Raw genomic sequence first — 27532 nt, 5'->3', positions numbered from 1 at the left:
TTCAGGATGTAGCTGGGTTAACATTTGTAATTATGTCTGTGGCTTCAGTTCCTTCTGAAATGAGTGACAATCTACACCACCAAACTAGCCCTAGGTCATAATCAGGCTTTTGACCCGATTCTGCAGTGGCTGTGATATATGTGTATGGTTAAAATATGCATCAGTCTTTACATATCAAAATACAGTAGGGTGGCGATGGGCTGCATTCACAGCACATGAAACAGATCATTTATTCATTTTATTTAACAAAATATTTTCTGAATTTTATTAATAAGACTGTTTTATATAATGTGTGTTCACATGATGGATAGGCAGTTCTACTGTGCTGTACCTTTTGCAGACAGTAGTAGTGTAAGTTACAGGTAAAGATGAAAAATGAATGAGTACATCTAAGACAATATATCTAACTCAGCTGACAAATGGAATGATTCTGTAGCTCTGCAGCACAACACATACTGAATGAAGGAACAGAAAAAATGTATGTTCTGTAATTCGTGCCCAGTACTGTAAGATCAATATTGCAGGAGGGTGAAATATGAACAAAGATGGTTGTGGTTTTTTTCTGTACCACTGAATACAAACTTTGTCTTTTACCATCTGTATGCCAACATATTAGCTACTCATGTAAAAAAAGAGTGACTCAGAGCAGATTTTAAGGATTTTTTCCTGTTTCATATTTAGATGAGGGATATTTAGACCTACCAGAGGAGAAGGCAGTTCTTTTATCTAGCTGTGAAAAAGATCTTTGAATCTATATCTTTTTCTTTGGACACATCAGAACTATTGGTGATTAATGTGGGTCGTGCTTTCAGACCATGTCTTTAATAGCATTACATACCAGAGAGATCTTAAAGCAAGAAAGAAGAAGAGGATGGTTCATTATAGGTTGTTATACAAGCGTTCCTGGGGAAAGGAGTTTGTAATGATTTTCCAGCACAAAGGCAGTCACAGAGCTCTCATTATAATTTCTAAAATTGTCAAGGTCTTTCCAGACTTCTTGCATTGCTTATAAGTAGCATAAACAAGAAACAAGCTGAGGGTTGTTGTAATGTATGATGTGATAATATCTTGCTGGCATAGGCTGAGACAATAAGTCTCCAGTATTTCTTAAATACTTAAATACAAAACAAAATCTAGTCTGTAAAATAAAAGAGGAATGCTTTGTGTTGGAAAGACAGCTTATTCCTTGGTTTGTCTTCCATGGCTTCATAAATAAATACAGCTTGTTAATTTGGGCAACAGTGTAGTCAAAACACTAGAATTTAAAAGCAAGACTCTGAAATGCAACCACTAGATACAAACTGAACCATTTTGAAACTAGTAAATGTTTCGAAACAAAGAGCATCAGATTAGCTGCGTGCATGCAGCAGAATTTAAATTCTGGAATTACATGAACCTGCACTTTGGGGCCTGAGAGAGATCCTGAGACACCTGCATGTCCAAGGTAACAACAAAAAAAGTGGTAGGCAAGTGAAAGAGAGTTTGAAAAGTGGCAGTCAGAGTGGAGATGTTGAATGGAAGAAAATGGTTGTATTTTTGAGGACCAACCTTCAGGTTAAATGCATAAAAACTGCCTTTAGATTGAAGAAGTCAAGTTGTTTTTTATTCTCTGTAGCATAAGATCTTTTAAAACCATGGGTTTGTATTTGTAACTTCTGAAGAGCATTGAGCCAATCCAGCCCCTGGCTAGACAGAATACACAACTCTGACTTCGGTGGTAGTTTCATTCCTGTTCCCCAACAAATATTTTAAACTGTTTAATATGCCTTCCAACATTTTAGACTATTCTGTCCTGTAAGAGCAAGAGGATCCACACATCGGAGAGCATTCCCAGCCTTGGCATACCCCAGTGATCACTTAATACTAAGTTCATTCAGTGGTATCTAGGGAACAGTCTGTCTTTGTGGAGTAGGTAGATTTAATTTTCCAAAATAAAACCTTACAGGTTCAGATGTGGGAAGAAATAAAGAAGCATTTATTATTGATGTTTTTTTGAAAATATTTATGAAGAGCCATAACTTTGGCTGGTATATTAAGTATAGTACTTAGAGATTTATTTATCTTTCACCTCTTTTGGAGTATTAACAAGATGTACTTTCATGGGCTTTGAGTTAGCTGTCTTAGCTCCACACTAGCATCAATTGCATTTCTCCAGAGAAAGCTTTGAGGCTAGATTCAGCTGGACGTTTATATCATCTTGTAGCATGATATGTTGTTCTGATGAGATCCAGTGAGCCTCTGGATATTGCACATTTCCAACTGGCCTAGGTCAAGGCTTCCTAAAGATACAGTTCCCCTTTACCAAACAAACATAATGATAATACCAAGTAATAAAAGTCAATGCAATAGAATTTCAAATTCTGTTAAACATTTGACTTATAAAGTCAAATATAATAAAGTCTCCTTTATTTCACTGTATCAATTTGCCTATACAAGCAGTGCAGTTTATGGAGTCTGTGAGATATTTAACTATCCAGATATAGAATGAGCTGAACTACTCTTCAGGCTCCAGTTGTTTTAATTATGTCCATGCAGATCATAATGGGGGCTTAGCTCACATATAGAAAGTACACATTGCAAGCCAAATCCCACCCAAAATGTTCAATGTTATCTTTCAGAACTGGGCTGGGTACTCACACATAGGTGTCAGGTACGATGTGCAGTTTGAAATAACCCATATCATGGTATATTACAGAAAGGTGAAATACTTTTAGAGACCCTGTTCTGTATCATTCAGCCATTGGTTTTATGGCATTGTATACCTGTATTCAGATACAGGAATTCTGCTTTCAAACTCTATGCTGATTATGCAGCTCTGGCAGCATATCTCCGTGAAGTAGATGCGGCTCTTCAATTACTCAACACAGAATAAATATGTACCTTATATTTTGCAGCATTTTCTTAATAAATACCTTCATGCTAAAGCCTATCTTATTTTTCATAGTTTTTCTTCTTGGTCATTTATTAATACATTCACTTTGAACCTGTTCCTGCCTTATTTGTTTGATTTTTTCCTTCACTTTATGTATATTGCAACTATCTGTTTTGTAACTAATAACAGGAGCACATTTCTAAAACCAGTCATAAGATATGTTCATTTCATTTTATTTTTTATAAACATTTATCCTTGGAATGTGTTTGGGTTTTGTGCCAATCTTATTATAGCTGTTTACTTAGCATGATGCATTTCATTCCAGTAATAACCACTCTCTAACAAGATGAGCTAATTTTGCATAAGTGAGTATGTAATTATGGATTCTTTTCAAAAATAGTGAAAATCCCTTCACTCTTAGAAAAGTTATTAAACTATGTTGATTGCTTACATTTTATGCATAAAATCTAATGAGCTATGCACATTTATTATTTCAGGGTATCAGAATGGACAGAAAATAATTGTAATCATCCAGTAATATAAGCATGATTATAGTTTCTCTTAGCCTTAGTGCAGAACTGCTTGGAAGTTTTTGGGATAAGGATAGTGTCAATTGTTTCTCAGGGACTTTTCTGAAGGATATGGAGGGAAATTTCTGTCATGGCAGAATTTTATCTATACTCTCATAATCTGAAATGTATTCCGTCAAGATGTGAGAATAAGTTATGTATCTCCTTGTTATGATTTTCATACACACGGTCATCTTCCTTATAGCTGAATGATAATTTAGGTGACTGATACAAGTTTTCCTGATGGATCTGCATTTGTTGGATTACTTCTCTTGTATAAAACCAGCCACTGACACTGTGATGATCAGCTTTGTTCGTTACCTGCTAATTCAGTCCTTCTGAAATGCATACTAAGTCAGTTTTTCCATGGGACCTTGATGGCATTTTGAGGAACAACACAGCTGACAGACTGTTCTGTAGCATGAGACTGTTAAAACTTCAGTTACAAGATTAGTTCCCAAACACATGAGGAATAATGGCTGTTGTAGATTTGCCTTTACTTACATTTAGTGTAGAAGATGTGCTGGAGTCAACAGTCAGCTTTCTGGAAATGCTGATGATAACAAAAGGCTGAATTTCAAGCACTGTGATATTTTCTCTAAGTTCATAGGTCATTCAGAACAACTTCTCCTGTACACTGGATTCAAACTCATTTTCTTTAGAAAGAACTCCGAGTTGAATAGAAGATACCTCATCATTAAAAATATTGCTTCTTCTTTAATGATCAAATTAGTTTTACCTGCCAGGGTCAGCATCACTGAATTCAAATAAAAGAAAAGAAAAGACCTGTCAGGTGACCAACTTCTTAATGTCCTTGGTAAGATCAAGGCTGGAGCAGCAAAATATTTTAATGAACACAATGTCTGTTTGCCATAAGTACAGCTATTACTGATTTCATATTGATCTGAAAAAGAAAGGATAAAATAGGCTAGAGGATATTTCATGTTTTGTCATTAAAAATCAATGAAACATAGAGTGACCTGCTTTCTCTCTCTTGTGTTTACACTAGAAATAGATTAGACCATTAGGTCTAATGTAATAGAACAGTAGATAGAACAGTAATGTTCTATTTATTTAGACCACTCTTAATTCAAACTGTAGTAGTAGATGAACTTGCCTAACGATAAATAACAAAATGCCTTCATCTACGTAATAGGAGAAGATGTAGAGTTAAACTATGGCCAACAACAGTATTATTAATATATGTAATCACCTCACAAGTGCTATCCAACAGTAGATTGAATGGAAATATCAGAGTTCAGAAAACAAATATCTTTCAGATCAGACTTAGTAATGAGTGAACTCTCCTCTCTTTGAAGAAAGATAAACCACTAAGTCCTTTCTGATGATATGTGATGAGCATCACAATTTCTGAACTGGTTGTCTAAAGGTCATCCTGAAAATCTATTAAACAACATATGTTGCTCAGACAGATATTGCATTATGGATTGTTATAATGACAGCTACATTTATACAGTTAAATAGAGGCAGTTGAAAGAGTGACTCTGAACACTGGATTCCTATCTGCTTTGGACCTTTCCAACTGGTTCCGTCCAAGACCAAATTTCAGTAGGCGTTGGCAGTGTGGCTGTGAGCTATCCACTGCTATTTGGTGTTGGTGGCTGCAGTTGCTTCTCAACCTTTTCTGCTACGAAGCAGAGACATGGTTAGTTTGCTTAGTTGGAGCTCAGGCTTACTAATAGAGAAATATAATTTTCACACCAGTGGCATGTTCTTGCTTCACTGTCATAGCAGTGTAAGTAAAGGGCAACAATGACTTTTTGAATAAAGAGCTTTAGAGCTAAACTTATAGTCTGTGTATGGAGATCAGCTCAGTCATTGCTGGGAACTTTCTGATGTTTCTACTTTCATTGGCCTAAAGGCTGTTTGCCTATTATTATATACTACATACTACATACTACATACTACATACTACATACTACATGCTACATGCTATATGCTATATGCTATATACTATATACTATATACTATAATAATTTTAAAGAGGAATGCATGTTACTTTTTGTTGGTGATTTTCTAGCCTTTAAATGCATTGTTTTCTATTTTTACCTTAAGCTTTGTGTAAAAAATCCTCTAGAATGGTATTATTAGCCTTAAGAAGGAAGCTTGTATTGTACTGCATTGAAGGGCTCTGAAAGGCAACTATTGTATTCCTTTCTGAAGTGTACAAACAAGTTTTATTTTTTGTAATTCCTGCCTGCAAGACAAGCTGTCTATAATGACTCAAGTAATCTTATTTAGGCAGCCAAACAATCATGCTTTGAATGACTGTATTGCAAGAGAAATCTAATCTGTTTCTGATGATGAATGCTAGTAAATTTTCCACCATTTATTTGTATGTGTGTAAAGTACCTTCTTTTGTCAGGCTTTCCACTTCAGCTCTTCTATGTGGCTTTATAGGTCCCTAATGGTTTTACACCTTTTATAAGTCTTTCCTACATCCATTTCAGTTCAGCTGCAAAAGTCTCAAGCAAACTTTTAATGCAATGTTTTTTCTTGTAACTTACTCAGAAACCTGTTCAGCCACTGTTTTGATAACAGAACCTTCACATTTTTTGTTGCAATGCTACAGTCAGGGTTAGACCAATGACTTGGTAATTATAAAGCTGAATTTTTAAGATTATACTTTGTTGGATCAGTTTGATAAGCTCACCTTTGCAGAAGCAAAACAAAGTGGTTGTGTCAATGAACAAGAGAGAACTTACTTTTTTTTCAAGTTTTTACTCCAATATATTGTTATGTTGCTATAATTCAAATAACAACTCCTCTTAGAACTTCAGAGGGGTTTTAAACATGTATATGAATACACATCAGACTGAATTAGAGACAAAGTTGTTATCAGAAGACGGAACATTCCTTTCTTAATGTTAAATAGCTTCTTGATGCCCTGTATGTGAAGTTATATGGCCACATTCTGGAACCCAAGGCAATAAATATAGTTGCCCTCCTCATGAACAGGGGCAATGCAAATGAAGTGTAAAATAAACAAATAAAGAAATAGGGGAAGAGATAACAGAGAAAGATGTCAAATTTTTTATACCTTTCTGTAATAAGGCACTGAAATTACTTCACATGTTGCTCCTGTCATGCTGCTGCTGTTATTGTCCTTACTGTAGAAAGCATGTAGAAAGCAGTTTGCCATGTCCACAAAATCTATTGCTATTGGATGTGCTTGTCTTGGAACATACAGTGTTTGGGCATGAACTGTAGCAGGAAAGAGATTTTTCTCTTTTTGTTCCCTCAACAAGGAATGTGGAATGTGAAATGCTCCAGGGGATGCTGTGCTCAGTCGAGTGTTTGTCTTTCAGTTGTATATAAATCTCTTTTCAGCTATCTATCACAGAACTCTGAAGCAACTTATTCAGCCCTTCCTCCAGCTCTTTCACCCAGAAAATACAATAGAAAAACAACTCATAACCTTTTAACATGACAAAACAGCCCACCTGCAGCACTGTTCTACTGCCCTCTCTACAAAAAAGTGTTAGGAGTTCACAAGCTTACATGGGAAAATAGATCCTATATGCTTGTAGGAAAAGGCAGGTAAGGAGGTTTGTGTGAAGGGCATGGCCAAGGAGCAGCACCCGTGAGAGATTGGATCCCACGTAGAGGAGAGCAGGGTGATGGGAAGCTGCATGGGCACGGGAGACTGACCTGGTTGCCCAGCAGGAGCTACTGGGATAGTAATTGGAGCTAGGTGGTCAGCCCTGAGCCCAGCTAGCCTAAGAAAACTCAGACTAGCAAGTTTATAGTGCTCTTATAGCAAGCATATTCCTTTATCTTCATAGAAGTTTACCCATGAAGTTCAAAACAGATTGGAAAAGATCTTCATTTCCTTTCTGCAGATTTTTATATCTCTAGCCTTCTCATCTTTAGCCCCAAATGTATTTTCCTATCATGCCCTGAATGGCTTGATGCGAGGATTCATAGTCTATAACCACAGAGTAGTCATAGAGCAGGCATGTTTACTCAGCCCTGCGCACTGATGCTGGATGCAGGGGGGTATTCCCTTCTAGCCTCCACACCAGAGGTCAAGAAAGGCACATGCTTAAAGAGCAAGCTGCTCACATATGCATTGGATGTCCAAGAAAAGGTTGTTTTATTACAATGAGTCCCCAGAATGATTGACATTTTTCCCCGCCCCATCTCAGTTCTTTTACACATGCATGGCATTTCTTGCACATGAATGCATCCAGGCAGGTTTTGAATAATGTCTCCAGAGAAGGAGACCCTACAACCTCTCTGGGCAACCTGTTCCCGTGCTCCATTACCTATACCATAAAGCAGTTCTTCTGCATGTTAGTACAAAAATTCCTATGTACAAGTTTTAGCCCATTACTCCTTGTGCTATTGCTACACACCAAGAAGAGCCTGGCCTCATGCATTTGCCTCCCACGTTCCTTTAGATATTGATAAATATTTACCAGATCCCCTCTCAGTGTCCTTTTCCCCTGGCTGAACAGACCGCAGTTACTCAGCCTTTCTTCACATGGGAGGCCCCCAATCATCCTTGTGGTCGTCCTCTGCTGGACCCCTTCTACGAGGTCCCTGTCTTTTAACTTAACTTAACTGGGGTGCCCAGAACTGGGCACAGCGGTGTAAATGTGGCCTCACCAGTACAGACTAGAGGGGGAGGATCACTTCCCATGACGTGCTGTCCATGCTCTTTTGATGCCAACATACTTAGGCCATTTGACATGGGCCATTTTAACTTTCTGTCAGTTTCCAAGAAAATTGTTTCAGAGACTGAGATTTTCAGGGACCGCTATGTGCTTGCATCCTGTGCATGAAGGTGGTATAAATGCCTAATTCACCTAAATGCAATTTTGTCTTTCTTGAGTATGTTGTTATTACTACTTTTAAGTTGTTTAGGATAATATTAGTGCTTGAGGAGATAATGGGTTTTTGGTTGTTATTGTTGTTTAGGAGTTTATTGTTCCCATGCATTTTATGACATGTATTTCTCAAAGCTTTTAATCATTATTTTACCATTTTATATATCATCATTTATTAATCATTTTGTCATAATTTGATCATATCTGTAACTTCTGCTTTTTTATGGTATTACATAATTGTGAACTTACTCAGTTTTTCAAGAGAGAAGCAAATTCAGTACACAAAAATGTCCTTTGCCTATCTATCACACATAGCAAGGAAATAATAAATGAGTGAGTCAGAACATAGATGTTTAAGGTTATACTATGATAGTCCTTGGATCAAAGTCTAAATTCTGATCACCTGCTTTAGACACCGAAGTCACAGTTAGTGACTTCACTCCAGAGGTGTCAACAGAGTTTGGGCATCCAAGTTCCCTATATAGCCAGTAGGAAGCAGGAGAGTCAGAAAATCATTTTTGGAAGATTTGAAGTTCTTGAACAAGTTGCCGGCTTTGCTATTGTCTGTGTACAAAATGAACAGCAGCAAATTAAATGCACTGCCCCATTGTGATATGAAAAATGAGGTTGCTACCTGTAAACTGCCTCCTGCGAATGGCTCCTGCAACACTGTGACTCCTAAGTTCTGCCTGGGAATCACTTGAGAGAGCCATTTAGATCTGGGCCATGACAAAGCATGTCTGTGGAGCTGCTCAGCGCTCCTGCTCACTATTTGGGTTGTTGGAGAAGCACCATCTTTGCATGGAAATAAAGAGAAGCATACGAAGAAGAAAGAATGCAATGATATTTTAAGGTGGGTTAGGGAAATGTTATTTCCTTTAACACGCATCAGTATTTCCGCAGACATCACCAATATTTTCTTGCTGTCAATCTTTTCATAAATATATTTCATGAATTCCTTTGCATCCAGTACAAGCAAGTTTATGTTTCTATCCAAAACATTCAAGCAATTACAAATTAACTATGAGTGATAGTCACTGAAAGTATCTCTCCGCTATCTTCATCTTTACGATCCTTAAAGACTGCAGTGGGGAATCCTTATTTAATGAATGAAAACAATGTCTGAGATCTGCAGAATGTTAAGTTCTTCTCAATTGCAAGCTGTTAGATAATCGTCATGCATGAACATGCCTTGGCCCTTCCATACATTCAGAGCTGACAAAATGAATCATCTCCTTTAATTCTTTTGGCTGTTGAAGAAAAGGGATTGAAAGCTTTTGTTACATAACATTCAGGAGTAAATGATCACATTTGTAGAGTAGTTTTTGAAGGATGTAGTATAGGTTAAGGAAATTAGCTAGGTTTTTTTCTACTATCCTGTGTCCAAATTCTAACATCAGACTTAGGATCAGCAAATGATACCATCAGTGTTTGCTGCTGCACTATTGGGATTTTTATGAACGTCAATAATGCAATGCATTCTGTTGCTTCTGCAGAAGCCATCTTCAAATTTACTCACAGCAAAAAAAGTTTCAGTTTTGCTTTTCAAATTTTGTGCTAGAATTATGATCTGTGTAATGCAAGCTAGCTTGTGTCTGACAAACCATTGCAAACAAACAACAGCTTTTCTACAGAAAGCTTTACAACAGTTAGTGAAGACTTCATTCATTCATGCAAATCATTTTCTAACTTGTTCCATGAAATACAGATTCTTTTTGCATCTTTTCTTTTGGGTGAAATGCCATTGTGACAGTCATAATTCATAGCTAACCAACAGCAAATAGATGTTGACTCATCTGGCTCCATATTGTTGTGTTTGCTCTCTATTCTTTGTGTATTGAAGAAATAATCTCCAGATATTATGCTTACACAGGCAGAATTTATCCCAAAGCAAGTATGGAGGATGAAACCATTTTCACATGCCAAAGAACTGCACACATAAGAAGTACCTAGCTGCGCTGTTTTCTTTTTTAATATAGATTTTGTTTGCTCTAAATACATATTTAACTGTATTGCTTGTGCAATGGTTCTCATGTTTGTACAGAAGCACAGAATTCTTTGGCTTTAGGGGCACTGTGCACATGTAAACTATTGCAGGTTGAAGCTAGACACAGAATTTGATTTTAATAAAACAGACCTTTAATCTTTTCAGTTTCAGACATCCCGGTCTGCTTGAGATGCGGTTGTCATGTATTCTCAGAAGAGATCACAAGGGAGAAAATGGTCTTTTGCCCACGCTTCAGTCATTCAGCTTCTTTTCAGAACAAGTGGAACCTGGATTCCAGACCCTCCTTACATGTATATGTATGTACATATATCTGCATAGGTATGTGTGGCAGAGAGTGGCAAGGTATCAGCTTCTACTTTGTGGGAGAAGAGTCTGCTTCCTTCTGCATTCCTGGGGATGGCAGGCAGTCTCTGTCCATTTTGCTGAAGTCTGAAGAACACGAAGGGACTTGCAAAAAAGATACATATTTCTTGATTGTGTAAGAATGAGCCTTACTGTGAGGCCACTAACCCATCTTGTCTACTGGAAAATGAAAATGGTAGTTTCATGCCTCTGTACGGTAAAGAAGGTCTGTAATCTTCCTCCTAATATCTAAACTAAATCTCCTTTGTCTTAGTTGAAAACCATTCCCCCTTGTCCTATCACTATCCACCCATGTGAACAGTCGTTCCCCCTCCTTTTTAGATGCTCCCTTCTGGAAGAACTGGAAGGGTTCAGTGAGGTCTCTTCAGAGCTTTCTCTTCTCCAGCTAAACAATTGAATAGGATTTTCCTTATGGGAGAGGACTTTCCTCACAGGAGAGGTGTTCCAGCCCTCTGATCGCCTTAGTGGCCCTCCTCTGGACCCAATACAAGAGCTCTGCATCTTTCTTGTGCTGGGGGCCCCAGGCCTGGATGCAGTACTCCAGATGGGGCCTCACAAGAGCTGAGTAGAGGAAGACTGCCACCTCTCTTTCCTTGCTGGCCTCCCTTTTTAATGCAGCCCAGGATATAGTTGGCCTTCCGGGCTGCAAGCGCACGCTGCTGGCTCATGTCCAATTTCTCATTCACCAGGACATATTCAAAATTCATTTATGTGATCCTCCCTCAGCCCTACTTTCCCCAGGATGAACAGCCTCAGGTCCCACCATGTCTCCGTGATTGCAATCACATCACACCCCTGTAAGCATGCACAGATCTCTAGTTCTTGCTGTTTATTCCCCACGCGGCGTGCATTGCTATACAGGCACGGTAGGGAAGCAGAGGGTGCAGGAATCTCTAGAGGGATGAGGGAAGGTTTAAGCCAGGCTCTTGGCAATGTTGTCTTCCCTGAGGAGTCCTCAGAAGATCCTACTGGACAACGGAGAGGTTTCTCTCTGCAGTTAACTAAGAAGACAGCATTCTCAGGTCCTTCTCTGTCGCGAGTGACATGCGGAATCAAACTCTATAACTACAGAGCAGTCATAAAGCAGGCATGTTTACTCAGCGCTGTGCACCTATGCTGGATGCAGAGGATATTCCCTCCTGGCCTGCATACCGGAGGTCAAGAAAGGCACATGCTTAAAGAACAAGCTGCTCACATATGCATTGGATGTCCAAGAAAAGGTTGTTTTATTACAGTGAATCCCCAGAATGATTGACGTTTTTCCCTGCCCTGACTCTCAGTTCTTTTACATATGTGTGCCATTTCTCATTGATCATCTGGTGTTCGTTCTGATGAAGGCCATTGTCTTCCTGGCTGTGTACTCTTTGACCTGGGTCAAGTTGGAGGACGCTTGCCTGGCTCTGGCTGGTCCTCTTTTCAGCGTCAACTCCGTCCGCCAATCCGCTGCTTCGTTTTTAATTTGTGGCTTCCTGTTCTAGCCAGGTGCCTTACATTCCAGAAATAGGATAGAAACAGGAGACTCGCTGTCCGTACTAACTCTCTAGGTCTATAGAAAAGCATCTGTTTTCAGCAGTGAAAACCTGGCTTAGCAAAGCCAACTGATGAATCCCATATATTAGGTTTGATGGGTGTAATGGTTAACCTCCTATGGCCATTTCTGAAATGCTACAAATGGTAGAAATCCACAAACTCAAGGTGGCTGTATGAGTAATGCTGCTCGTGTGGACAGAGAACTAGTGCTAATGTAAAGGAGGTCACCAGAGAGACAGGTCAATCTTATTCTGCACTTAGTTTTAAGAAATTTGCAGTGTGCACATAAAATGAACACTGTGGAGACAAAAGTTGGGATCAAAATAGTTGGACATATAATGGGATAAAAATAAAGCACAGATCTTTTGCTGGGTTTGGTTCTCAACTTTCCAAAAAATAAGAACCACAATGCAGAGTCACTAGATCCTCAGAAACTACACAGTTCATTTCAGACCTGCAAAGGTCCTTGGGCTTACCCCGTAGGCTGCACTGGTCATTGTTCATTTATAGGAAGAGTGGTATCCAGCTCCTGTGGTTTTAGGGTCCTTTTGTTCCCTTCTTATCTTTGCTTGAATTAGTGTGGATTGACTAGAACTGAGGTCCGTAACTGATTCCAAAACAATGAGTTTGTTCTCTTTTTTCAGAAAATGCTATTAGACAACTGCTAAATTATTAGAAGAATGTTGACAAAAGTGTTTGAACAGTATTTGTTTTTTTCTAGTTATGTAGCGTAGATCAATGGGAGAAGAGATTAATAAAATCATTGATAAATTATTTCAACTTATGTAATGATAAATATTAATTCTGTTATGGCTGTGTGATACTTGCATCTAAATGAGTGCCAGTGGCCAGACATATCCTTGTCAAGCCATGCCATTCAACTGTCCAAAATTTTCACTACCTTCTTTTCACCTTTATGAGGTTGACATCTCGATTACCTGCCAGTATTAGCATTCATTGTACTAAAGCATCATTTACTTCTCCATAAGCAACAGTAGACAGAAGTATAATTTCTATTACTGATGGTAGTTGACAGTCTGCTGGAGCCCTGAAGTCACATCAGTTTTGTTTTTTACTGTCTAACTGAATTAATGTGATTTCTTTTTTATTCTCAACTGGAGGAGAAAGTAGACCATCAAATGCTGTCTTTCAACAACAAAAAACAAGAGCTCTGTGCATTTTAATTTCTACACTTAAAGCCTGAGAGTTTGAAATTATCTTTTGGCAGAAGTCAGGTTCTCATTTAGCCAACTACACTTTGAATCAGACTTTTCCTGGGACAAGATCTGGAATATAAAAAGGGATGGCATTGTTTCAGGTTCAGCTGTTTCTGGAACATCCATTTTATGGCAACCCATTCTTTTTCTTGAGCAGTTCTGTGCCTATTGAAGTTAGTGGCTCGTGATCAGATTGTAAAACAGGAAGGTGAAGCACCTAAAAAACCTACAATGAAACCTAGTTCAGTGAAGAGTATTACTAATCTTTTTGACCACTACAGAACATGATGAATTTACTGAAAAATGAGGATAGGAAATAGGCAGTTTCTTCAGGAAGCATTCAGTAGCTCATAGACTGGGCTTGCTGCTGTACAATCAGAATTTGTCATTTATAAATTATAAATCCTCAAACTCTTCACTCACTGCACAAATTGACCATAATTTTTATTTGACTTACAAAGATGGAATGTATTATCCAAACTTCTCAAGTATATCATATTTATCAACTCTTTCAGGTGATTTGATTTTTACCAGATAAACAATAGGCCATTTTAGTCTTTAAAGGTATACTGACTTTTTTTTTCCTCAGCATGATGCTGACATTTTCAGGATAGAAGTTAATTACATTTTGGATAAACAGAATTAGTGAAATCACACTCAGACAAGCACAGAATTACCATTCTGAATATGTGGTTTACAAATGGAGATGCAAATGCCTTTGTTGTCAGGAACGTCCTTGCTTTGCTGGCTCAGCTTGCAAATGAAATCTCACTCCACAAAGTAGTGTTTAGAGTGATCTCTTCTAGCATCTGCTGGGACTTTGTCAACCACGGTACCTACTTGTGAATTTCTTCTAATTTTTCACAGGAAAATGTTTGAACAGGAGTTGTTTAGAAATGCCAGTCACACAAGTGGAGGTAGGAAGGTAGGTGCCAATATCAATTCCATTATTTTTGCAACTTGAATGACATGTCAGTGTCACTCGTAAGTCTCTCATATTCAGAGACTGTACACGAGTTTGAATAGCTGAGTCAAGGAACACTGTTTTCACAGTTCATGCCATCCGTTGAAGAAAGCAGCGCTTCTTTTATCAGCTCTTCAAACTCTTGTTTTTTTAATGTGTGCTGCCAACAAGAAGTGAATACTCTTCAATTTTTCTTCCAACAACTGTCTCTTATAGCTCTCCAGAATTTGTATATGGTGGAATACATTTCGTAGGTTATGCAGTCAATAGACAAGTGAGCATGTCCACCCCTTTTAATTCTCCTTGGTCACCTAGCAGAGAACAATCTTTACAAATCAGTCTTCTGTGTTTTATTGTCAGCAGTTATGCTGTTATTAAAAATATATATACACTGCTTTTCAGATCAGTAATTTGGGAGTTCATGCAGTGAGAAGTGTTAATTATAGTGCATGACATCTTCATTTTCTAACTCTGTACACAGCCAAGTTAGATTCTATTTGTGTAGACAATAGGAAGAGGAAGAATGTTAGGTCTTAATGATCAAAATAATGCAGATTTTATTTTCCTAGTTGATAGAATTACACAAGAAATAGCCTCACCCAACGCTTTTGGTGATCCCAGTGGCTTTATATGTGAATATTTTTATGTATGTTCAGAAACGTAGATGTGTATGGAGGACTTACAGCGTTATGTATGTGAGGGCCTAGACCTATTTTTCAAGCTGGCATCTCATGGATGCTTGACAGATCCATGAGATAACAAGAAAGCTGTAGCGTGTAGTTCTTGTCTGGGGAATATACGGTAGTGGATGTATATGGATGGCAAATCTTAAGGCAAAAGTCATTATCTGACCGCTGCATGTCTCTGATCAACATTGGTACTGAAAAAATTGGTACATGTACTTGTAGAGCAGAGATATCTGATAATGAGTGAGTGGAAAAACAGTGCAGGCAGAGGGAGAGGGGTGTCTCTAATAAAGGATGAAACTTGCTGGAGGCAGTTTTGGAAACCAGGAATATATCTAATAGTTTTCTGGAGGGGGTTAGGATTACTTTCAGCTCATCTGTGACTACAGCTAAGGAGATTATGGAGGCTACCTGTTTTCTACTTTCCGAGTTAATCCCTTTGAGTCAGTCCTGGTATTTTGGTTGGATGTTTACATTGCTGCTGCTTCCACCCTACTTTGTATGTGGGAAAAGTTTCTATATCTACTCTGGATCTAATATATGAATGGCAGGACCTCTCCAAATGACAGTGAACCCTGAGGACAGGGTCAATGGCTCTGTTTATACTGATAAATAAAGGAAGCAGAGACCAACCATGATGTCATAAAATGACTTGCATTCACACGGCTTAGAGTTTGTCCCTCATGAAGTGGCTGTAAACATGCACACCCTGGGTTTCTTTTGGGAGACAGTAAATGCCTATGAGATATCATAAATATTCTGTATCTGGAGAGGTAGGTTTCAGTTCAAAATGTCTGAAATAGCCTGAAATCCGTGTTGCAGTTGGATAGAATGGTAATTTTTCAGCATGAAACTGAGGATGTGTCCGGCGTGATTTGAAGTATGGCATAAGCTGTGTACTGTAAGGTGCAGAACTTGTTGAAAAAATATTGGAGGATCTTGGAGGAGCCCACACGTTGAAAGACTGGAAGAAGGTTCACGAGTGACAGAGATAAGTGACCCCTTAAACCCTCATGCCCTCCTCTTGCTTTTCCAGACCATGACTGTCCTTTGTTATGTCCCTTCTCGTTCCCACTACTAGAGACATCTTGTACATCCACATTCACAGGTATTATTCAATTTCTTCTATAGAAGAATTTGAGCTCCATCTGAATTTTCAGCTATGTACTTTTTTTTTTTTTGGTAAAGCCTTTCCTCCAAAGCCCCTTGGTAGAGAAGATTGCATCAAAACATTTGTCTTTCTCCCTTCAGCTTTCAAACGCTGGGTGTGAATTGATGATAGCAGGATAAGAGATAGTTGCACTGAATGCTGAACTGACTCTCATTCAACACAGTTCCTATTAAAGACCTCAAAGTCAAATGTTTGAATGACCTTTCATCTTCACAGTATGCGTATAAAGTGTGATCCCCTCCATTAGTGAACATTGATGAGAACTGTGTTTTCTCTTTTCCCTCTGGGTGTTACTGACATAAAAGCCACACAATTCTAACAACAAAAAAAAAAGTTAAAATTGCTTTGGAGACAATGTGACCCCTGGGTTAATCTCAGATGCAAGCAAAACAAATGGGTAAAACTTGCCAGTTTAAAGTAAAGCATTTTGGCTTTCCTCAAATTTGTTATTTTTCTTTTTTCCTGCAGAGTGGTGTTTGTCAAGTTTACTGTGTTCAGATACACCCAGATCTGAAACACTGATCCTAGTCACACATTCATGTAAATTTTAAAACACTTAGATGAGGAGGGAGAGTGAGTGCACTTTTAATTCCAGTACAATTAGCACTCAGCTGTAAAATTAAGCAGGAAAGAGAGTTATTGGAAGTATATCTTACGTTTAGTAGACGTGTTCTTAATCCAGGACACTTCTAAACAGATTTTAATAGATTTCTTATCAAAATTGTGACAACATTTTAATTAAGCAACATTTGTTTAATCAGTCTCTGAGTCTTTTAAACAGATAAAAGCCTCTTCAATGAGTATTTTTTTTTTTTTTGACTCAGAAGATCCTTGTTGGTTTCTTTCAAAGATGCAGACCTGACTAGTACAAAGGTAGGAGGCCAGATCTCCCAGCATCTGCAGAGCTGCAGCTTCTTACAGCTGGGGCAGGTCCTGAACCTGCTGTGGGGAACTGCCTGTCACAGCCACATCTCCTATTCCTATCTCCTTCTGTCTGCTATGGTATTTATGTGTTCAACATGCTCTCACCTTGAATTTCATGCCTATGTAAACAAAGTCGAAGGAAGCTGCTACCATCCACGGTAGCATTAACACACGAGACTTTTGATGTTGTGGCAGAGCACCTAGTTTTATACCATTCAGAGAGATGCCTAGTGACTCTAAGAACTATTTTATAAGCAGAAGAGATACAGCATTGCTATTCCTCCCATATACAGCCACAGTGAAAAGAAATCATCCAGTTGATAACCAACTAACCCCAGGTACTTTTTCAGTAATGTAAAGCAGTGATGGTGTTGGAATATGGATATATTCACATTAAATACTGGTTCTATTCTGTTCTCTTTACTTCTCTCTTTTACAGGGAGAAGAGACATTAGATTGTAACACGGTGATACGCTTTGGCTGAAATATCCTGGTGAGTGACTGCTGAAAAAGGGCTGCATGCATTATATTTATCCAGGGACTTTGCTACCCGATACACATAATTAAGAGTTGCAGTGCCAGGCCTTTGGGAGGAAAGTTGGGATACAAGAGGGGAATGCATTTAATAAAGAAGATAAGCTACCAGAAATAGGTTTTTCATCTTGCATAGTACATGAGATTTTTTCTAGAGTGGGCAGTGAAGGACATCATCTCACAGCTCCCTTAGTATTTTTCCCATGTATTGCTTTATATTACACTGAAATAGATTACATTATTTTACATTCTTTTAGGAAATGACATGTTGGATTTCATTTGGCATGGTCCACTGAAAACTGTATCTGATGGATAGCAGATTTCACATTTTCAAAAGGCCTCGAGGTTTTAAAAGAGGACTGTTGGTATATTCAGGTTCAGAAAACAAATTTCTTTTAGTATAATTACAAAAACGTTAGGATGTCCTGGATCACCTGTTTTCCTTAAATTCTTTGTTTATGTACCGTATCTTCTTATTATCACGTTAAAGTTTATATTCCTGCCATGTTTGAAAGGGCTTTAAAGAGATGCCATACCAATTAGGACAGTCCAAGATTTCAGCTACCTGGAGTTCTGCTTCAAAGCCCATCTCCAGACATCATATAACTGAGTTAATAAAACATATTCCCTTCAGCTGCTTGTGTATTTCTTCACAACTAAATCTATGCTATTGCACAGAAAAAGGATTTTTAGTCTTTCTTTCCATTTTCCCAGGGAATTTTAGACAAAATCAGATGAAGCTGTTATAAAGATCTGAAAGAAGAGAAGCACTACAGAACAATTAACACTCAAACATTGATTGTTAGTGTAACAAATCACAGAAAGCATAGGATTCTTTTCTAAGTTACCTTACAAAAAAAGAAAGCAGACGTATTATTTTGAGAACTCTTTCCACAGTGATACAGTGTCTGGATGAACCATACAAAAATAACATCACCTGTAACGTCTGCATGGCTAATGTGAGTTTTCAGTGGGATTTTTCAATTTCTTTATTGTGTCTATAATTTCTCAAGTGATCATTCCTTGGGCTGTGAGCTGACCTAATGGACAATATAAATCACATGATTCTTTGAAAGTGACAATGTGATGCCTGCAGCCTGTACCAAGTTTTGCCTTAAGAATATTCAAAAAACCATATCTATCTTCACACCTGACTCCTGTTACCCAGATGATCTGATTCTACCTTCTCCTCATGGCTTGCTTTCTTCCTCTCATCTTTTCTTCTCCTGTTTTCTCTCATAAAGCAAAACCCAACTGGAACTTCCATCTTGACCACAGACAGATTGCAAACCAGCAGCTTATAGGACAAAAGATTTACAGGAAGACTATGATTACCCATCTATTTTCAGATTAAATTAAGCTAATTCTGAAAATCAGCTGACTTTAAGCTTGACTTCTGAAGGAAATAAACCTGTAAGGGTACATGCCATACCTATACATGTACATATATTCATTTGCCTGTCAGTAGCCCTATTAGCTTTTGAATAATGTTTCGCCAGCTTCAACCAGATTGAAAAAAAAATGTAAAAAACAATGTAATGAATTACTGCAAGTGCCATACAATTCTGTAATGTGTAGAAGAGTAGAGACCCACTCAGTATTATTGCAGAGATAGAAGATAGAGCCACTCATCTTTCATTAGACAGTAGAGAACCACAGAGTGGCTTCACTGTAAGGTGCAAATCAGTTAGAAACCAGACAGACTGATCCAAAGTCTACTGCTTCTGCTGCCTACAAAAGCATTTTTTTCTTACTCCCCCCCCCCTTATATATCAATGGGCTTGTTGGAAATGATTTAGGTAGATTACTCTGCAGTCTTTTTTTTATTTAAGATGCCATTCTACTGCTCATCCTGGAGGAAACCAGCTGGAGGAGAATGCAGCATTTTGCTGCAATTCCTGGATACTACATGAACAGCATGAATATGCTCTCCTCTAGTATTTTCCCCGTGTTCTTTTTGTTATGTATATAATTTTTTTTTTGATGTTTCTAAATAGATGTTATTGGCTCTCAGGCTAATTAATTATCAAAAATTTTCTTTGTTCAGCATAGGCTGAAGGCAAATTCATTGGTACCTTCTGAGAACTGCCTTCTGTAAGATATCTGCCACCTCTTCTATTCAAAGATTTTGATACACTCCTTATTAAAAAAAAAAAAGGATGAAAACGACATTTTTAAAAATGGTAAGTATTCTTGCAGTTCTGGAAATTGTTGTGTTGTTCATTGATTCCAACTGTAAAAGATACTTTGTGCTATGGGAAATAATGGGCAAGAATACATGCAGCCATAGAGACAGGTGACCTCAGACCTCAGAGAAAGCACAGGTAATGAAGGGGGCAGGAGTCTGCTCTTGCTTGAAAGCAGTCAAGTCTGTGGAAACCAGCAGAGAAATACTAAGGAAATAATCCCTCTGTGAATGGCAAATTACTTAGTGGATTGTTGTGGTAAAATCCTACATCTGCTGCATTATAAGGAAGAAAATCTTGAGACACTGTATAAAACTGTTAAAATAAGAGAAAACTTTACTGCTTCTGAACAGGCTCAGTTGCCACTACTATGGTCCTCAAGGATTCAGTTTGGTGTTTTAGCTGGAAATGAGTAGTAAAACAGGTGGAAAGTAGGAACATTGTCTTCTCTGCACCCAAACAGAAGGAATGTAACTTTTCTTTTGATATATATATATATTTTTCACTCTCTTTGATTGGATTAGTGATTCTTTTCTTACATTAAATAATGATGAAAGTAGCGGGCCATCCTGGGGACAGAAAGCAGACAAGTATGTAAGTAGCTTTGAGACAATCTCAATATTCAAATTAAACCAGAACACGTTAGGCAACTGTCTAATTCTATGCTTTTGAATTAACATTGCTCAGGTTACTTCTCTTTCCACACAAGGCTTAGCAAACCAAAATATGGCTCCCTCACCCTCAGTCCCCCATTGCTAAAATGGAGGAAACTCTGTCCCTGGATGCAGGCAACCCCCATTGGTTTCAGTAAGAACTGCCTATGATTTTTCTGGGAAGTATCTGGCTCCTAATGAGAACACAGTGAAACAGATCATGTCTGTTCTTCTCTCTGACTCAATGGCTAAAATATAGAGTATTTTAATTTGCTATGCATCTTACCAAGTGATTTTCTCAGAATATGAACCAGAAACTCTCAAAAATAATCTTGTCTGCTTCTGTGAGCTCTTGCAATGAATGAATGAAGGTATTTTGGTTATCTTGAGTGGAGAATACTTGCCATTATTTCCAAATTTGATTGGGTGGAAAATCCACAGAGCAAACTGACATACATTTTATTTTAACATATGAGTTTATCAAAGAAGAAACAGTCTGTGTGTGTTGGAAGAATGCAAACGACCATTTGCCATGTCTGACTTTTCGCGTAATCACATCCAGTTTTACTGCTGTCTATGCTCAAGCAGTACCATCTGTCAGAGCAGCGATGAGGCATGTGTTTATATCACAACAGAGATCTCATTATAGTTTTTCTTTCTTAAACAAAGTGGAGAGAAAAAAAATAGCTTACCATTTGGCTTATCGTCATGTCTAAGCCATATAATGGCTTATCATTTCTGTCTAACTGTCCCTTCCCAGGTGCCAGACCTTGGTTTGCAGCTTCATTATCATCCTCCAGAACAAGTAGGTGTCCTAAACAGTCACTGTTTTGAGTAACAACTTCTGAGCTCTCCTTTCCTTTGTGTGATGACAGCTAGGATCTGGTGCGTGCAGTGGGACAAGCCTTCCTGGTAGCTTCTGGCACTGCTTGGGATGTGGTGAGTGATCAAATTATAATATATAACACTGAGATTTCAGAGCCATAACTGAATTAATTTCTGCATTTTTTGCATCCCTGTAATTCGGATCTAAGATTACTTGCCCACTTGAATCGCACAGTTTGAGTTTAATTTAATTATTTGTTTCCATATATATATTTACTATATCTGCCAAGATATTTTCCTTCTTTCCCCTTCAGCCTTCTGGAAAAAGATTGTTTATGCCATAAGAAGCTGAAAAATTTTCTTCCCAAGGGTTTTCCCTGGCAGATGAGGAGTTCTAAGAGCTGGACTAATACAATTTGTTAAATTCATCACTACGCTCACACTCTGGAAATAATAGAACTGTATGTTGCAGTATCTTGTTAGGATCATAAGCTTACAAAAACATTTTATTGCCTGGCTTTCAAGACCATTTCCATGGCTACTTCTAGAACTAGATTGCTGCAGAACAAAGGTATAGCTTCCTCTTTTCATACGCAGAGAAATGGCTCCGGAGTGGCTGGAGGAATGAGGCATGCATAGGGGCACTGGCACATGAAATAAGTAAGATATTACACTGTATTTAGGATCTTTCTAAAGAAAGGGGTCTTTCTGTGTCTCAATCAGATGAATTTGCAGCTGAGGTAAGAACATTTTCACATCTTATTATTCAGTGAAATGCTACGAAGTATTTTGGAGAATGGTGAAGCACAAATGTTTTCTGCAAGGAAATGATCATCAATAAAACATCAAATCCTATAGTAAATACTTTTGGCTACATTGAAACTGTTCAGTTAAAATGTCTTTTAGCTCATAATGTACAATATGAAAAGCTTGTCCTGGGCATGTGAGACAGCTACCCATGACACAGTGTGCCAGACAGAGCATCGTCTTCTCCCTGGCCCTTTGCTTCCCTTTGGTCTTTGCCTTCAGTGAATCCAAGTGGCCGATGTAGAGGCAGGTAGCATTGGCTCTTTCCCCTAACAGCAGTGGGTCGTTGCAGCTGTGCCCAAGGTCACCACAGAGCTGGTGGAACCTCCCCCCCTCCCCCCAAGTACCTCCTGCAACCATCTGTACAATCACTGCCCCCGTGGTAACAATGGAGTGTTCAGCAGGCCTCTAGTGCTCCCAGGAGGGTCACCATAACTGCCAAACTGATGCTTAGTCTCTCTTGTGGGACTGTGAAATGATACCAGTTAGCAGCCTTTTCTGGATAACGCTGAGCACACAGGCTAATCACCCCCTCAAGACTCCCTGCTTCTACAACTGCATCTGTTTCCCTGTAAGAACATGGTTCCTACTCACTCTAGCAGGCAACTTCCTTCTCAAGCCTTTTGAAAATATTTTATGTTTCAGTTGCATTGCTTTGTAAAAAGCATATTGGACAAGCTAACCTTTCACAACATTTTATTGACCTATGTTCTTTAATAATTACGTAAGCCAGACACATTCCAGCTACAGATTTTGAGTCACCTCTTAACATCGTAGTGAGAAACTACTGAGACCTACAGCCCTTGAAAATTGAAGAAGCATTTTGCAAAACTATTTTCTGTGTTGACCGAGTTGTGGCTACCTTGGGAAAAATCTCTGAGACCTTGAAAAGAAACAGTTTCTTGTCAGCTCAATGGGACACTATAAACAGACTGAGTATTAGGAAATTATTTCATTGACCTTTCACTTAGCACAAATGAGGTAAATGAAAACATCAGTATCATATTAGGTAAGCAACTAAACTGATACAGTGAGTTTGAAGAGTCAAAGGACCCACTGGGAAAAGAAGAACCTCTCTTCAATGGGCTGAAGAAATGAAGAACATTCTTCAAATGGATGTTTTATCAGAATGTTAAAAGGCCGGGCCTTTATGCTGCTATAATTTATGGATATCTCCTGTTAGTAGGACAAAGTCAAATAGAAACACTTAGTTATGTTTTGCTGGAAGAATAAAAGACTCAGCCTCTTATGTGTAAAAACTCAAACTAATTTTACCTTGACTGCCTACTGAAATGTTACCAAATATGAATAAGTAGACAGGTACACAGTTTAGATTTGGAAGCATCCTTACCAAATAGCAATAGCAGTAGAAACTCAAAAATCCCATCTAAAAGTAGCACATGGCCTTGTGTTTTTTAGCATTCTATAAAGTGGAAAGCATAAGGCTGAAATTTTCAAGATCTTCCCTCCTGTGGGGGGTCTGAAGTAATTTTAATCTGGTCTCTTCAGCTTTTCTTTCCATTTTGGTTATCATGCACATAGTTTCATCATGATTAATGAAGACATCATCATGCACTAGAAATGTTACATTTGACAAGTGCTCCAATTAATGCATCAAATGCTATGCTCAGTTCAAATTCTCTGAACCTACGAAGTTTACTTGAAAGCAAAATCCTTCTTCTGAGTAATACTCCCAGCTTTCATAGGACTCTCATGCTTGCTTTAATGGAGAGGGGAATTAATCACCCCACAGCTGCCATTTATGGAAACAAGAAAACATACTTCCAGATTTACTGGGCAATACTGGTGACTTTTGAGTAGTGTCTAATCTAATCCTAGACTCACTTCCCTGGCTGATATCCCAAAGAATGAATGACCTCTGGACTGTTTAAAGGCCATACTCAGAATTTTCTTGGAGGACCAAGTTGCTGTTGGGCTGCAGTACAAGTTCAGTTTTCCTGTTGGTACTGAGTTTTAAACGATGACTCCATGTGTTAGAAATAGAAACTGTGACTACTTTTGATTGCAAAGCACTGGTGTGAAACTTAAAGCACATAATCTTGTCATTTGCTTTATTGCTTTTTACTAGGTTTTGAAATATGTAGGAAAAGATGAAGGATGAACATGGGCAATGTTAGTGCTTAGCCAATATTTTTACAATCTTTTTTCTTCTGTATTCTTATAAATGTGTGCCGATTTTGTCCTTAGCTTACTGCCAGCCACTCACACAGCTGCTCTCTCACAACCTCCCTCAACAGGACAGGGAGAGAAAAGGCCTGTGGGTCAAGGTAGGGACGAGGAGATTGCTCACCAGTTACCACAGAGGGCAAAACAGTCTTAAGTTGGGGAAGATTAATTTAATTTACTGCTGGGTAAAAAAAACCAAAACAGAGTAGGATGGTGAGGAACAAAAACTAAAAATACCTTCTTCCTACCCCTTCACCAACTTCTTCCCAGGATCAATGTAATTCCTGCAGTTCTACCTTTTCTAGCTCTTCCCCTCTGTGTGGCTTGAGGAATGGGGAATGATGGTTGGGGTCAGTTCATAACGCTTTGTCTCTTCTGCTCCTTCCTCATTCTTCCTCGTGCTTCAGTGTAGGATTGCTCCCATGACATACAGCTCTTCATGAGCAGCTCCAAGATGGGTCTTTCTCCATGGGCTGCGTTTCTTCAGGAGTGAGTCCTCTCCGTGGGGCCCACTCTACTGGCACTGCTCCACATGGGTCTCCTCCAGCCCTCTTGCTCCACTGTGGGCCTCTCTCCATGGGTTGCAGCTCCAGCCCAGGGCTACTTCTGTGGGGGGATCCACTGCTGCCCCACAGGATCCTCCACGGCCGCATGGGGAGATCTGCTCCACGCAGTGCCTGTGGGCTGCAGGGCGATGGCCAGCTCCTCCATGGGCCTCTCCTGGGCTGCAGGGAGCTGCTGCTCTGTGCCTGGAACACTTCCTGCATCGACCTTAGTGGCTGCACGGCTGCTTCTCTCTCATTTTTTCTCACTTTTTTCCTTAAAAGTTTTTCCAGTGGTGCTGCAGTCAACTTAATTGTCTTTTGTGATTGGTCCCAGCTGGAACTGGCTCTGTCCAACACAAGGGTAGCCCCATTTCTTCTCACAGAGACCACCCACACAGGTACTTCTTTGCTGCTACCAAAACCTTGACACATAAGCCCAATACAATATGTAGTGTCACAGAAGGGGTCTGAAAATCTTACTGGATATGCTATATTGAAAACATGATGCTGTCAATACAAGCTTGTCCTTAGTGTTAATAGAACACGTGGCTAATTTTCCCTTCACCTATTCAAATTCTTTATGTATTGTTTTGTTATTAAGAACCATGATACTGTCTCTGTATTCTTAATGCACGCAGTCACTTTTGTTTTGAATCGTACCTTAAACCATGCTCAATTACAATCACATCAGTAGTAACAGTGGGGAGCTGGAATATGCCTTCTTCTGAGAGATATCTACAGCTGATAATGGTGATAAATGTAAGCACATTTGTGCTTGTGGCCTGTGGTGATTTGTGGTCTTTTTTTCCTGCAAATTCTGGCAATTTAGATAGGCCTTGCACAGTTGTATCTGGATTTAGGTCAGAAAAATGTATTCTGGTTCTGATGGTTATTGAGAGTGTTTTAATTCTGGAGATTCTTCAGTGTTATGGTGCTCTTCAAGTCTGTGTTGGCTATCATCTGCCAAAAGGGGTCTCTCCTGACAGCATGACTATGAGCATTCCTAGCTCCAAACAGGGCTTAGTAAAGGAATATGAAAAGCATGCCCCAATTCTCTAGGCTTTCCCAGCGCTCTCTGTTCAACTCACTGTTTCCAAAAATGTAGGACCTTTTTGCCTCTCATCTCATTCAGAGAGGGTTTTTTAACAGATGATATGTAGGGATACAAGGAATCACTTGGCTTTACTCTGTCGAAGTGAAAAGATTTTGCAATTCTGAAAACAAAACACAGGACAATGAAATTAATTATTAACAGTGCTCTTGTATTTTGACTCACACTTCAGTCAGGTATTCTGGAGACGTAATTTGGTAGTTGCTCTGAGGGAAACCTTTTTTGCATCCTGTCCATTTGTGTAAGCCTCTGAAAATTTTTTTATTTAGTCTATAACCTTTGTTTATTTCTTCATTCCCTTCTTGGATTTTTATTCCTGTCCCTTCTCTCCTACCCCAATTTTTAATCAATAGGAATACTTTTTTTTTTTTTTTTTTTTTTCCTTTTAATAGAAACTGGGATGTGGGGAATCCATCCTTTGGCACCTAAACTGAGCTGCTCTGCCTGGCTCATTCTGAACATATAAACTGAAACATAGATACTAAAACTGATGAGTCTGTGGATGAGTTTCAGTGATTAAACGTTCCCATTCTCTTCTCAAACTAATGCATTTGTCCATTCCATCATACCAGCCTCACTGTGAGCTAGTGCAATGTGTTTTTGCTGCCCAGCTTGTCAGAGTCATTTCTGCTCAAGCCAGTTAGCATGCTAAGCCATGTGCTAACGCAGCAAGGCTTTCTGTTGCTTAGCTGCACTAATATTATGTTTTACAATCCTTTCTGAATAATAGAAATAATAAGAAAAATAACTACGCAGTGACATCTGTACACTGTCCTTCATATTTTCACTTAGCATACACAACAACACAGAACAATTTGTCAGAAGGGCTGATTTCAATCCCTTCTTTTTCTGTTCTAGAAGTGGCAGGCTAGAATTTTTTTGCTATTAGAGTGCAAGCCTCTGATTAGAAATAACTTTTATTTATTTTCCAATTAAGATCAAAGGGGCACAGCAGAGTCTCCTCCAGAGTTGCTTCTAACATAGCAGTATATATTATCACTAAAAACAGCATTTCAGCAGTTATCAAACAAATTGCTTCATATTCTTATGAGTTTGTTTTACAAGTAAAAATTATGTGAAAATAGAATTGCATATGCTGAGGACAGACATGATGATTTTATTGTTTGTTGCTCTGCTTGAAAATAAATTGGATTCAGATCTAACTTCTGTGTGTTTTCAACAGCCATGAAGTGAGTGAGGGTGGAGGTCAAGATGTTTCTGTTGCTTCTCTATCTGATGCAGTGCTCATGTTCTATATAGACACCGATGGTTCATGTGTTTACAGTAATAAATGTAAGGGGGCTTGGCCTCCCTTAGCCTCTGGGGCCAATGGCTGAGCTTGTGCTCATGTGCTAAAGTCTCCACCAAAATGCAGTGGCCTCACCCATGTGATTTGCTAGCTACAATGTGTATATGAGCTCTCTTATGTCCTTGCTTTCCTATGGAAAGTGCTTGGGCGCTTTATGTGGGTGGGAGATAGCTGATGCAGGCCAAATCTTTGTCAGCACATGACTGTGCTGATAATTA

This window comes from Phasianus colchicus, chromosome 1 (assembly GCF_987193195.1).
Source record: "Phasianus colchicus chromosome 1, bPhaCol1.hap1.1, whole genome shotgun sequence".
In the NCBI taxonomy this organism is placed as follows: Eukaryota; Metazoa; Chordata; class Aves; order Galliformes; family Phasianidae; genus Phasianus; species Phasianus colchicus.
Note: the sequence above shows the minus strand (reverse complement) of the source record.